The sequence below is a fragment of the Phyllobates terribilis genome, unplaced genomic scaffold, assembly GCF_046119375.1.
Source record: "Phyllobates terribilis strain yellow unplaced genomic scaffold, ASM4611937v1 Scaffold_3__8_contigs__length_932513732, whole genome shotgun sequence".
In the NCBI taxonomy this organism is placed as follows: domain Eukaryota; kingdom Metazoa; phylum Chordata; class Amphibia; order Anura; family Dendrobatidae; genus Phyllobates; species Phyllobates terribilis.
The window spans coordinates 669,229,795-669,242,562 of NW_027362763.1; the positions used below are offsets into that span (position 1 = coordinate 669,229,795).

The window sequence follows — 12,768 nt, forward strand, 5'->3', positions numbered from 1 at the left end:
CCTCTGCCTTCCAGGCTTCACCAGGCCTCTCTCTCTAGGCCTCACCAGGCTACTCTTTCTCTCCCTGTTTCAAAACTACCAGGGTTTATATATCCATTAGTGCACACAGGACCTGTGATGATGTCACAGTCACGTGATCAGTCACCTGAGGGGGAAATAAATGGTCAGCTAGAGCACACCACCTGGACATTCTAGCAATGCAGCAAGCCGCTGCATTACACCTCTTAACTTTCTGCCCAGAGACACCAGGTCCCCAGACTACTCTGCCGCTCCCCCACGGATGCTCTATATCTTCTTTACTAGCTAAAGTGTTCATGACATAACTACCGGGCACCGCTGCAACCAATCACTGCCTACATCAACATAGCTGCTAAACTCAGTGTTCGAATGCAGCGATGATGTGCACTATGGTAGAAGATATATGTAGATTAACAAAAGAACAGACAGGGAACAAAAGAGCTCAGAGCCGATGAACGGCGACAGTGCAGGAGAAAAGTATACTCTTTTTTTTTTTTTACAAGTCACATGTACTAGAGGCCCAAATATCTTTTCACCCGGCACAAAGTGTGATTCTGCAACAGAATGAGGCTTGTTCTGTTCCAGAATCAAATTTGGGTTGGAAGAAAAGACATTTGGGTCATTCAATAAGGCATCAACATGTTTACATGGCTGCTTATCATGTACCTGCCACCTGGTGCCTTAACAGGTTTTATATGCTGGTGGCAGGGATTCACGGTATGCTGCTCAGATGGCGCAACGGCAAGTACCTAACATACATGCACACCACTGCAGCATTGGATTTCCATCCATTTGGCTGTCCATGTCCGTGGGCTGGACAAAGACAGCCAATCCCAGGTCCAATCTAGACAACTCTCAGACCTGTTCTCTCCTCTACAACCCAGGAAGGTCTCCTCTTACCCGGAGATGTGATGGACGGGTGATTCTCCATCATGACGTCCTTGTACAGATCCTTGTGTCCTTCTAGATACTCCCACTCCTCCATGGAGAAATAGACGGTGACGTCCTGACACCTTATAGGAACCTGACACACACAATGACCCGTCATTAGCAGACCCCTCCCCCGGCGTTATTGTACAATGTCCCAGCATTCCCGGCAGCGCTCACCTCTCCGCTCAGCAGCTCAGTGATCCTGGTGGTCAGTTCTAGGATCTTCTGCTCATGTATCAGTGAATGAGGTGGAGGCTCGGTGATGTCACTGGGGGTCCTGCTCCGCCCTCCTGACACACGGGGGGTCACACACTCCCCAGACGACGTCTTCACTACTGTGTGATCCTGTGTATGGGGAGACGCCGATCACTACACAGAGGCCGAGAATCCTTCACCTTTCCCATCATTTCCATCTTTATTACTAGAGATCAGAGTGATGTGATGTGAAGCTCTCACCTCTCCAGTGATCCAGTAGATTATCTCCAGGGTGAGGTCTAATATCCGAGCCGCCATGTGGTCTCTGTCCTGCTCCATCCTCGGGGGGTCGCTGATGGAAAGGACCATCAGCTAATAAAGGAAAAAAGTTCTGTATATAAGGAACCTGAGGAAACAAGGTGGAATCAGTGGTTAATCACATCTGAAATAATATCTTACATAAAGAATAGTGACTAGAAAGTGCTGCCTATGCAAAACTTTATAATAACGGCCCTGCCCTAAAATCAGACCCCAGAATAGCCCCCCTTCCCCAAAATAAATAAATAAATCATACCTTTCCTCACTTCTGGCCTCTTTTGTGTTTAGGTGTCACGCCAGGTGTGAGAAAGACTTAGTGCAACACAAAGGGAAGAGGGAAAGGAAGCCCAGACTCTAGGGAAAGGGGGGAGTGGAGACCTCCTAGGCTGATCTAGCGTCACCCTGTCTCCCCTAACGTCCCTATATTGGCTCTTCACCAATCGCCCCATGTGTACCTCGCCCTATCTTTCCCTGGCATTTGGCTAAGGCTAGGGAAGGGAGGAGATGAGCACTAGTCAATCCCCACTGACACTAAAGACAACAAGGGGGAACAAACAAAGGGAAATTCCTTAGCTTTAGATTACTCCAGACAACTGCGCACACGTCCTCAACACCAGAGAGGAAGACATACTGCTCTTGCTCAAGCCTTCATAAGGAGTAATGAATATCACCGGCACCTCCCTCTAGAACACAGCAGGTATTTATACACCCAAGCCAGCGTGTCAATGAGCCAGAGGAAGGTAGCCGCTGGGTCCTAGAGACAGCCTCTAAGAAGATGTCTGCAATGCCAAACGTAGAGATCTCCTGCAACCAACTGCAGGGCGACTGTCTGTCACCTCTGACACACCCGTGACATTAGCGCCCTGAACATATGTCCTGCCCCAAAAACTGTCAGGATCTTGTGTGGCAAAGGAAATAACCCTTGAAGCATCACACTATAAAATACATTTACAGTACCGTGCAACAGTTTTAGGAAAAATGCTGCATAGTAAAAGTATTTCAAAAATAGAAGTATCGATTTTATTTTTATCAATTAACAGAATGAAAAGTGAATGAACAAAAGAGAAATCTAAATCACATCAACTTCATCAGTTCTTTTATGTACACGTGCACAAAATGTCACAGTTCATGTAAAGACAGAGCACAGCAAAAAGACGTAAGGTAGTTATACTGCATCAGCAAAGTCTCTCCCAGGCAAATATTTCAAAGCAGGCTAAGATTTCAAGATGTGTTGTAAAAGCTCTTTCGAAGAAACACAAAGAAATGTGTAACATTGTGGACCACAGACACAGTGGTCAGCCAAGGAAACTTGTTGAAAGTGCAGCTGATAATAGCAGGGCTGTGGAGTCGGAGTCATGGAGTCAGAGTCGGTGCCCATTTTGGTGGAGTCGGAGTAGCAGTCGGTATAAAATGGACCGACTCCGACTCCTAAAATATATAATAAATTGGGTGCAGTAGTTCAACGCAGTTTGTGGGGAATATTTTTTCATAAGAATTTGGGAAAGTTATGAAATGTCCTATAAATGTCTGTCCTATTCCTGATCTAAGGGTCTAGACTTTTAGCTGAGAAAAATGTGTCCTACCGTAAATTTATCATGTAAACATGAGTGAGGGAGTCGGAGTCGTGGAGTCGGAGTTGGAGACGGTGTCATGGAAATTGAGAAGTCGGAGTCGAAGGTTTGGCTTACCGACTCCACAGCCCTGGATGATAGACACATTATGTTACTTTCCTTCAAAATCGGAAGTTGTCTAGCAGTGCCAGCAGCTCAGAAGTGGCAGCAAACAGTGGGACACAGCTACACCCATCTACGGTACGGAGAAGTCTGGCCAGATGTGGTAGATCCAGACCTTCTATGGAAACAAGGCCAAGTGAAAACTGTGCACGAAAATATAGAAATTGGATGCAAAAAAATGGCAGCAGGTCTCTGAACTGAAGAGTCACAATATGAAATATTCAACTGTAACAGAAGCAGTTTGTTCGCAAAAGGGCTGGAGAGCAACACTATAATGAGGATCTGCAGGAGCATTGACGTACAGTGGAGGAGCCTGCAGGATTGTGGCTGCATTTCAGCAAATGGAGTTGGGGCTTTGGTCAAGATTAATGGGGTCCTCCATGCCGAAAAATCATGTAATACCATTAGGATGGCATCTGATTGGCTACAAATTTATTCTGCAGCCGGACAATGAACCCAAACAGATAGCCAAAATCATTAAAAATGGAGAGTCCTGGAACTGACGATCCGGCAGCACATAGACCTGATCTCACATCATTCAGTCTGTCTGGGATCGCCTGAAAAGACAGTAGGATCTGCACAAGCCTCATACACAGAAGATCTGGGGTCAGTTCGCTAAGATGTTTGAAGCAACCTCCTGCTGAGTTCCTTCACAAACTGTGTACAAGTGACCTAGAAGAAGTGATGGAGGCGACGGGCTGTCAACAGATACTGATGATGGAGGTGACGGGCTCTCACCTCCTGCCGATGATGGAGGCGATGGGCCATTAGCAGATGCCAATGATAAAGGTGATGGGCGGTCATCAGATGCAGATGATGGAGGTGGTGGGTGGTCACCAGATGCTGATGATGGAGACAACTGGCGGTCACCAGATGATGATGATGGAGGCAACTGGCGGTCACTAGATGCTGATGATGAAGGCGACGGACGGTCACCAGATACTGATGATGGAGGCAGAGTGCGGTCACCAGTGTTATGACAGAGCCCTAACACTCACACAGGAATTAACAAGTCAGGGGAGATGTTAAACCTGCACACCACAGGTTCATATACAGACTAGGCAAATCCCTAACCTGACCCTGAACTGCCCTTTCCTGATCGCGGAGGTTGTTATCCTAAAATGACTCAATGGTGCCCACACTCAATGTTTGCTGACCCTGAGTGTCCTTAACTGCACTGTAAACTATACACAGAGTGTAACCCAAAACAACAACAACAGAAAGGAGTGCATACAGAGGGTGAGACACAGGCAGGGCTGTAGAGTCGGAGTCGTGGAGTTGGTCTCCATTTTGATGGAGTCGGAGTCTAGGCTTTTAGTTGAGATAAATCTGTGCTGCACTTTATGTACATGATCAGTAGTGAGGCAGTGCTGTGGACTCGTAGTCAGAGTTGGAGTTGGAGTCGACGGATTGGCTTACCGACTCCACAGCCCTAGACACATAGTCATGAATGAAAGTCGAAAGAAAAAGAAAGGAACCCAAAAAGACCTTTGGTATACGTGAAAACCCCCAGACCCTGAATGTAACAAAATGGTAAAAGAGCTGAGAAGCGGAACACGCAAACAAACCACAGGAAAAGCAATAGAGAAAACCTCAGTAAAATCATCCTTGACTGGAGAGCTGGGACTCCAAACATCTATCTAACTTGGAATATAGCCAGCAAAGACTGCATGTGCTAGAAGAGTATGCATAGTCCCTCAGAAGATGTGATAGGAGAAATAAAATGAGGAAGTGAAAACACCTGCATAAAAGCAACATCGCAAAGCAAAGACAAGAGCATTATCAGCAGTTGGACAGAGACAACACAGGCTGTGGTCCAACAGAGAGGGAAACAGACCCACAACCAGAGATTACTGGATCAAGTCCCGAAGTAGAGCCATGACAGTACTCCCCTTTCTACGAGGGGCTACTGGACCCTCAGAAATCCCCATCCTCTGACAACACTGATGGAATAATCTTATTAGGTGATAAGCATGCAGATCCTCCGAATTAACCCATGAGTTATCTTCCAGTCGGTAACCCTTCCATTTAACGAGATACTGCAACTGGCGCCTGACCCACCTGGATCCTAGAACTCACTCTATTTCATACTCCCGAGCCCCCTCCAGATCCACCTCAATAATGTCTCGGCGACCAGGTGTCCCTTCAAATTTCTTTAAAAGAGAAGAATGGAAGGAGTTGTTGATTTTCCAAGCTACAGGGAGTTGAAGCTTAACCGTCATGGGATTCAAGATTTTGGTAATCCTATAAGGACCTTTAAATTTGGGAGCACACTTTCTAAAAGACACCTTAAGACGTAAATTCTTCAAGGATAACCATGAAAACTCCCTCACCTTAAAAACAGGTGCCTTTCTACGTCTGCAATTTGCTCCCTTTTTGGCCTGATCACGAGTCACTAAAAGACCGCTCTTGACTTCCCTCCAAACTTTTATCAATTGGGAAGAAAATTTCTCCTCCTCTGGAACGGAGGACTGCAACCCTGAAAAATTACCAAATACCAGATGAAAACCCCACAAAAAAAAAGGCGAGGTACCAGTAGCCGTGGAGGTTCAGTTATTTAAAGCAAATTCAGCAAGAGGCAGAAACTGTCACGGTGATACAGTGACAGAGAGCGGCCAGAAGATTGTGCGTCTGGTTACCCGAACTCCTGCACTGACATCTGGCATTTCTAGGGTTAATCAGTTCAGTTGATCTCCGGTAGCTCTCCATCATGGATTACCCCACCTGTTCTGTGTTAGACGCTCCCCTCTAGTATACATGTTTGCCAGTGACATTTGGGAATGCCAGCGATAGTTCATTCTGCCTGGTTTGGAGTTGGAGGAGTTGTTCGGTGTTTGGAATTGGCGTTTGGAGAGTTGTTCTGGAGATTTCTGTGTGGAGTTTGCTTGCGTGTTCATCCTCATTCCCTCCTATTTGGTTTCATCTACCTTACCCTTTCCTGTGTTCCACTCTGTTGTTTGGTGAGTGTATTTGTATGATTGCAGCTTTCATGTATCCTTGTCTGTCTTCCCTTGTCTGTCTGGATAGTGTTATCCTATACATGTTGGCTTCACACCTCTCTGGGTGATGGAAGAAACAGATAAGGGTAAGTCAGGAGCATAGCAAGGCACGTGACCCCGGCGTCTCCACCTTCTGGGGTAATCCGGCGGACAGGGATAGACTAGGTGGCCCCCTAGCGTGTGGGATAGGGAAGATGTCCTTTTCCCTCAGAAATCCTGCAACACTATCATGACAGAAACTACCCAACCTTCCTGATTACAAGAAACAAAACACCTCAAATATTCCTCTCTCTCTTGGTTCGTTCTCTCAGTCTGTCCATTAGTCTCGGGATGGTATCCTGAGGAAAACGACAATTTGATACCCAATCTGGAGCAAAAACTATGCCAAAAGATAGCCAAAAACTGAACCCTTCTATCGGAAATAATGTTCTTGGGAACACCATGTAGTTTAACGATATGAGAAATGAACAACGTAGCTAAGCTCTCAGCAGTAAGCAACTTTTGAAGTGAAACCAAATTAACCATCTTGCTAAGAATTTGGTAAATCAGTGACAAAGTCCATGGACAAGTGGGTCCAGGGCTGTGATGGAATCTTGTTAGGTAAGAGGACCCAGAGGGTTATCTGACTAGAGGCTTTAGACCTGGCACAGACTCTGCATTTACTATCATACTCATCTTGTGAGCATTCTGCCAACAAAAGGACCTAGAAAGAGACCTCTAAGTGGCAGAAGAACCCGGATGCCCGGCTAATTCGGAATCATGCACTGTATTAAGAAGATCCATGCGTAAAGTAGATGGTACATACAGTTTGTTTAAAGGCAAGCCCTCCGGCGCACTGTCCAGAGCATCCTGAATGCGCTGTCTAAGATCTATCCCCAAAGCACCCATTACCACCCCCCACTAAGAATCTTAACAGGATTTTCATCCCTCAACTCTGGAGATAAAGCGTCAGCGTTAACATTCTTAGATCTGGGGAGATAAGTCACCGAGAAATTAAACTGGGCAAAGAAAAGGGCCCACTGGGCCTGCCTGGTGTTAACAATATACACCATTTTTATGATTGGTAAAAACGGTTACCTTATGTTTAGCCCTCTCCAATCAGTGTCTCTATTCCTCAAAATCTCTTTTAACCGCCAAAAGCTCACGGTCACCAATATCATAGTTGGGTTCAACTTGAGAGAACTAATGGGAGTAAAATGCACACGGATGAAGGTAACCATCTTTTTATTGCAAAAGCTCAGTACCCATCCCCACAGCAGAAGCATCTATTTCGACCATGAAAGGCAGATATCGGGTTGACTGAGAAAAGGAACTTTAAAAAAGGATGACCTCAGAGCAGAAAAAGCATTAACTGCCTTGGTTGACCAGGAGGAGAAGTCCGTCCCCTTCTTGGTCATGTTAGTTAAAGGCTTGACTATGACCGAAAAGCTCTTAATAAACTTCCCGTAATAATTTGCAAAACCTAGAAATCTCTGCAATGCTTTAAAGCGAACCTTTCAGCCATATTTAAGCTATAAACTAAAGGCATGGCTATACCTGATGTGAAGGGATCTGCTGAATATTCACATTATGGTGTTTTCAGAAAATTATGTCTTGTATGCTTTGGGGCGAGACGTTGGGGCAGGGTCTTCTTCTCGTTCTCCGCCCCCCTCTATCAGTTTCCTCTGTTTCTTGTGCAGGTCACTGATTATTCAGTGACCTGCCTCCTTTATAAAATTCCGAGCGCCGCCATCATTGTGTGGGCATCGCGTGTGCAATGGGAGCCGGCGTCCTGTGTGCAGGACTTCAATAAAATGGCGCCGGAGACTAGGCTCTGAACTAAGACTGGAGAGGTGGAAGGCCGTATATGACCCATGGCCAGACTTTTTTGTATAAACTCTTTTAAAGCCTCCCTCTCAGGAATTGAGAGGTTAAACAAATGAGATTTAGGCATCTTAGCACCTGGTATGAATTCGATAGTGCAATCATATGTCCTATGCGGTGGGAGAACTTCAAATTCAGTCTCAGAGAACACATCATCAAAGTCCTGAATGAATTCTGGAAAGCGAGACCTCAGACAAGCCAAGGACTTCGATAAACAACCAGAAAAACAAGAGTCGCCCCAAGACTTAACCTCCCGAGTCTCCCAATTAATAGTAGGATTGTGCTTAACTAACCAAGGTAAGCTTAACACTATTTTTGCAGGTAAAGAAGGAAACACCATAAATGTAACGGATTCAGTGTCTAGTACCCCTCCTTTCATACAGTGGTGGCCAAAAGTATTGGCACCCCTGCAATTCTGTCAGATAATACTCAGTTTCTTCCTGAAAATTAATGCAGTCACAAATTCTTTGGTATTTTTATCTTCATTTAATCTGTCTTCAATGAAAAAACACAAAAAGAATTGTCCTAAAGCCAAATTGGGTACAATTCCACTCCAAACCTAAAAAAAGGGGTGGACAAAAGTATTGGCACTGTTTGAAAAATCATGTGATGCTTCTCTAATTCGTGTAATTAACAGCACCTGTAACTTACCTGTGGCACCTAACAGGTGTTGGCAATAACTAAATCACACTTCCAGCCAGTTAACATGGATTAAAGTTGACTCAACCTCTGTCCTGTGTCCTTGTGTGTACCACATTGAGCATGGAGAAAAGAAAGAAGACCAAAGAACTGTCTGAGGACTTGAGAAACCAAATTGTGAGGAAGCATGAGCAATCTCAAGGCTATAAGTCCATCTCCAAAGACCTGAATGTTCCTGTGTCTTCCGTGCGCAGTGTCATCAAGAAGTGTAAAGCCCATGGCACTGTGGCTAACCTCCCTAGATGTGGACGGAAAAGAAAAATTGACGAGAGATTTCAACGCAAGATTGTGCGGATGGTGGATAAAGAACCTCGACTAACATCCAAACAAGTTCAAGCTGCCCTGCAGTCCGAGGGTACAAGAGTGTCAACCCGTACTATCCGTCAGCGTCTGAATGAAAAGGGACTGTATGGTAGGATACCCAGGAAGAACCCACTTCTTACCCCGAGACATTAAAAAGCCAGGCTGGAGTTTGCCAAAACTTACCGGAGAAAGCCTAAAACGTTTTGGAAGAATATTCTCTGGTCAGATGAGACAAAAGTAGAGCTTTTTGGGAAAAAGCATCAACATAGAGTGTACAGGAAATAAAAAGAGGCATTCAAAGAAAAGAACACGGTCTCTACAGTCAAACATGGCGGAGGTTCCCTGATGTTTTGGGGTTACTTTGCTGCCTCTTGCACTGGACTGCTTGACCGTGTGCATGGCATTATGAAGTCTGAAGACTACCAACAAATTTTGCAGCATAATGTAGGGCCCAGTGTGAGAAAGCTGGGTGTCCCTCAGAGGTCATGGGTCTTCCAGCAGGACAATGACACAAAACACACTTCCAAAAGCACTATAAAATGGTTTGAGAGAAAGCACTGGAGACTTCTAAGGTGGCCAGCAATGAGTCTAGACCTGAATCCCATAGAACACCTGTGGAGAGATCTCAAAATGGCAGTTTGGAGAAGGCACCCTTCAAATATCAGGGACCTGGAGCAGTTTGCCAAAGAAGAATAGTCTACAATTCCAGCAGAGCATTGTAAGAAACTCATTGATAGTTACCGGAAGCGGTTGTTCGCAGTTATTTTGGCTAAAGGTTGTACAACCAAGTATTAGGTTGAAGGTGCCAATACTTTTGTCCGGCCCTTTTTTGGAGTTTTGTGTGAAATGATCAAAGATTTGATTTTTGCTTCATTCTCTTTTGTGCTTTTTCCTTGCAAGCAAATTAAATGAAGATAATAAGACCAAAGAATTTGTGATTGCAATCATTTTCAGGAAGAAACTGAGTATTATCTGACAGAATTGCAGGGGTGCCAATACTTTTGGCCACCACTGTATATACATCCTCAACCTTCGAGGTAACATGGCTTTGAGAAAGAGGAGAATTATCAGTTGCTGACACTTGAATGGGAGGACCGAGAGTAGAGACATTTTACAGAGAAGTCATAATGAATAAGGTTCAGATCAGAACCTTAATCTAAAAATTGAGGTGTAAAAATAAAACCAGTTTTAGGCTATGTTCCCACATTTTGTCTTGGATAGCGAGGGTCAAAGCCTCCTCTAAAGACTGAGGACAGGAATTGTAAGTCGTCCTGTCCTTAATCTGATCCGACAGTCCCTGCCAGAACTGACTTCAGACAGGAGGGTCGTTCTAAGAGGTCTCCACAGCCCAACGTCTGAACTCAGAGAAGTAATCCCTCAGCTCTGCGACCTCCCTGAATCAATCTACAGATCTTGGACTCGGCTACAGTTAGTGACCTTGTCAGGGTTGTCATAAATGAGATCAAGAGCCAAGAGAAATGCCTCTACAAAGGCCAACTCCGAAGAATCCTCAGGCAAAGAAAAAGCCCAGGCCTGGGAGTAAAGACAAAATAATGCCTACTTGTTGAATCTCGGATACTGGACGTGAACAGAAGCATAATTTACATGAAGCAGAAAAAATAGAGAACTTACTTACTTCTGTCTCTGTCGAAGCAATCCGGTAATTTTACCTTAGGTTCCAATGTGGTATTGAGATGAACTCGGCCACTAGAAGAGGCCGAACGCGGATGCTGCTGTCGGTCCCTAATCTCTGCGAATTTCAGGGACAAGGACTGTAGTTTTGTGACCAAGGCGCAAACCGGATCCTTTTGGGCACCCCAGAACCCACTAAATGGACTGGCTGTAATGTTATGACTGAGCCCCAACCCTCACACGGGGATGAACAAACCAGGAGAGATGTTAAACCTGCACACCACAGACTTGGTAAATTCCTAACCTGACCCTAAATTGTCCTTGCCTGACCACGGATGTTGGCATCCTAAAATTACACAATGGCGGCCCCACTCAACGTCGATTGACCCTGAGTCTCCTTAACGTCACCCTCAACTATACATAGAGTGTAACCCAAAACAAAAACAGCAGAACAGAATGCACACATACAGAGGGTGAGACAAAGGGATAAAGACATGCTCACAAACTCATGCATGAAAGACTAAGAAAAGGAAAAGAACCCAAAAAGATGTTTGGTGTACATGAAAGCTTCCAGACCCTGAATATAACAAAATGGGAAAAGAGCTGACAAGGGTAACACAGAAACAAACCGCAGGAGAAACAATAGAGAAAACATCAGCAAGATAATCCTTGACTGGGGAGCTGGGACTCGAAAGTTAGACTGCATGTGCCAGGGAGAGTATAAATAGCCACTCCCAAAATGTGATAGGACAAACCAAAACGAGGTGAAAACACCTGCATAAAAGCAACACAAAACAAAGACAAGAGCATTATCAGCAGTTAGACAGAGACAACACAGGCTGTGGTCCAACAGAGAGGGAAACCGACCCACAGCCAGAGGTCACCGGATAGAGGCGACAGGTTATCACCAGATACTAATGATGGAGGTGATGGGCGGTCTCCAGATACTGATGATGGAGGCGATGGGCAGTCACCAGATACTGATGATGGAGGTGACGGGCGGTCACCAGATACTGATGATGGAGGCGACGGGCGGTCACCAGATACTGATGATGGAGGTGATGGGTGGTCTCCAGATACTGATGATGGAGGCGATGGGCAGTCACCAGATACTGATGATGGAGGCGACGGGCGGTCACCAGATACAGATGATGGAGGCGACGGGCGGTCACCAGATACTGATGATGGAGGTGATGGGCGGTCTCCAGATACTGATGATGGAGGTGACAGCCGGTCACCAGATACTGATGATGGAGGTGACTGGTGGTCACCAGATACTGATGATGGAGGCGACGGGCGGTCACCAGATACTGATGATGGAGGCGACGGGCGGTCACTTTGCATTTTGGTGATTTATAAAATATAAACTATTAACACTTCTATTCATGAAAGCTTCTTACTGTGCAGCATTTTTCCACACCTGCCTAAAACGTTTGCACAGCCCAGTATATTTCACATCATAGTGTAATATATATATATTTATAAAAATATATCTCCCCGTATGGGAGACGCTGCCCCCTGCTGGCTGCACCTATAGGACAACAGTGGGATTGGAAACTTAGAAGCGAAAACTCCCAGAATTATACAGAGAGGAAAGAAAGAGACAAAGCAGCTCACGTACCGACTGATCGATGCAGCTGTCACCTCCTGGTCGATACAGGACCTGTTGTGATCTCACTGCCATGTGATCAGTTGCTTACATCAGAGACTATAGGACCTTTAATGAGGTCACATGACAGGAAGTGCCATTGCTCTACTCCTCCCCTCATATGAGTGATCACATGACCATGACATCACCGCAGGTCCTGTAGTCAATAGGAGACAACAAAGACCTATCCGAGCCCCTTTAACCCTTTAGTGCACCAGTTTATATGGGACGTTCGGTCCCAGACGCATTTTTTTAATCTGACCTGTGGTGACGTAGCAATGTCTTTACATACCTCGTGACACATTGGACTTCACTTTAATCATTTATTTAGATCAACCTGTTTTGAATTTATTTGCAAAAACTATATATTCTTGTACCTTGTTAGCCAGTAGATAGAAGAATATTTAGATTTGAGAGTCCTCAGTGGTTG

The 12,768-nt window shown here is 45.3% G+C and overlaps 1 pseudogene; it reads right to left on the reverse strand.

Annotated features, from left to right (window-relative positions):
• The window catches only part of LOC141258601 (uncharacterized), a 130,502-nt pseudogene extending 118,068 nt beyond the window's left edge, over nt 1–12,434 (reverse strand).
• Between the last annotated feature and the right edge of the window lie 334 nt (nt 12,435–12,768).